Source organism: Stegastes partitus, unplaced genomic scaffold (genome assembly GCF_000690725.1).
Source record: "Stegastes partitus isolate 25-593 unplaced genomic scaffold, Stegastes_partitus-1.0.2 Scaffold1960, whole genome shotgun sequence".
Lineage (NCBI taxonomy): Eukaryota > Metazoa > Chordata > Actinopteri > Pomacentridae > Stegastes > Stegastes partitus.
Genome location: NW_007579691.1, coordinates 34,693 through 36,163, shown reverse-complemented (window position 1 = coordinate 36,163; position 1,471 = coordinate 34,693). Strand labels below are relative to the sequence as shown.

General features: G+C 43.2%; 1 protein-coding gene across 2 annotated transcripts in view; it reads right to left on the bottom strand.

The window, feature by feature from the left end:
* The window catches only part of LOC103373348 (P2Y purinoceptor 14-like), a 25,394-nt gene that overhangs the window by 3,070 nt on the left and 20,853 nt on the right, over positions 1 to 1,471 (bottom strand). The window lies entirely within an intron of this gene.

Below are 1,471 nucleotides of genomic sequence, written 5' to 3'. Positions count from 1 at the left end.
TTCCAGGAGGAAGTCTGACTGATCCAAACAGAGCGAAAATGCAAAATCTTCCGTACATTTAAACCAAGATTTTCATATTTAGGACGTTTTCTGCTGAAGAAACAGCAAAAATTCTTCTCAGTGAAGCAGCGACCAACAACATGTTGTACCCAGCCGGTATCAGGATTATCCATCCAAGGCAGAATAAGTTCTCCAGATAACCAGAGAACGTTGCTGCTCTGCTGCCCTTCGTTTTCTTGTGATGAACAACCGGCAGCCTGGTGTTTGTGCAGCTGGTGATACGATCAGGTTTGGTGTTACAGTGCTGCTCCGGTTTAGCTGCAGTGACACACATACATTGTGAAACTGATGGGAGGGCGAATGTCACGCAGAGCCCTCAGATAATGAGACCAGTTTTATATCCAGCTGACTGGTACGTTCTTTAATTAACTTCTAATTTCTGTCCAGAGTTCCTGTTTAAGTGCAGAGCTGTAGGATGTTCTGTTCTCTTTTTTTTTTCCCAGGCGGTTTCCGTTTATGTTTCTCGTTCATGACCTTATCAGATATGAAACAGCTATTTACAGCCGTAGGCAGCCTGTTCAGAGGTTTTCAAGAAGACAGTAACAGCTAAAAAAGTTCAGCTGTTATGTTTCTGCGCTGACATAAACTGTAATTTTCCAGCTACTTGCAGATTATCGTGGTACTATTTGGATGCTGAGAGAAAAAAGAAAGAAAAGCCTGAAGGTATGACGTCTTTTTCATGTGCAAACGGCTTCAAATAAGCTCCTGAAAGTGCACAGGACCTTTTCAGGTGTGCAGAATCTCCGCCGACAAATAGAGGAAGTGGTCAACCAGCCGCTGGGCAGCAGCTGTGAGCAAAAGATAAAGTTTTCCTCCGCAGAACATGTGTCACCAGACAAACTCACATCTAACCACATCTGGCTTTCTGTGAAACGATTTCACCACCCGGTTTTTTGATGAAGGCAACTCAGAGTGACGTCAAACAGTCGCCCACCTGAAGACATTTACTCTGAAAGTCCCGCTGACTGACTGACTGAAACTGTGACGACAGAGCTGAGCTGAACTGGGCAGAAACATGCAGGATGCCCTTTGAGAGGACGTGTTGTGGTTCAGAAATGTAGAATTTGGAGAGAAAGACAGTGAAGCTGAACCAACAACTGAATTCTTTCTTTGTGAATTATTTCCTTTTCTTGCTAACGTTCCACATAGAAGCAGATAAAGTGAGGACTAACGGAGGCGTCTGAAGGTTCTTTTCCTGGACTGACTTAGCAAGTGGCCGAGGTTTTCAGGTGTTTCTGTAAATTGCAGACCCCAAAAGTAAAATTACAAACCTTTATCATAATACATGTTTCTATGCAGATGATGTGACTTTCTAGGACTGTCTGCATATGCAGTATGTTGATTATTCGTTTAGCAGAACTGAGTTAAGGATGTCTGACAAGGAGATAGTCCCACTTCCTACTGTTACTTT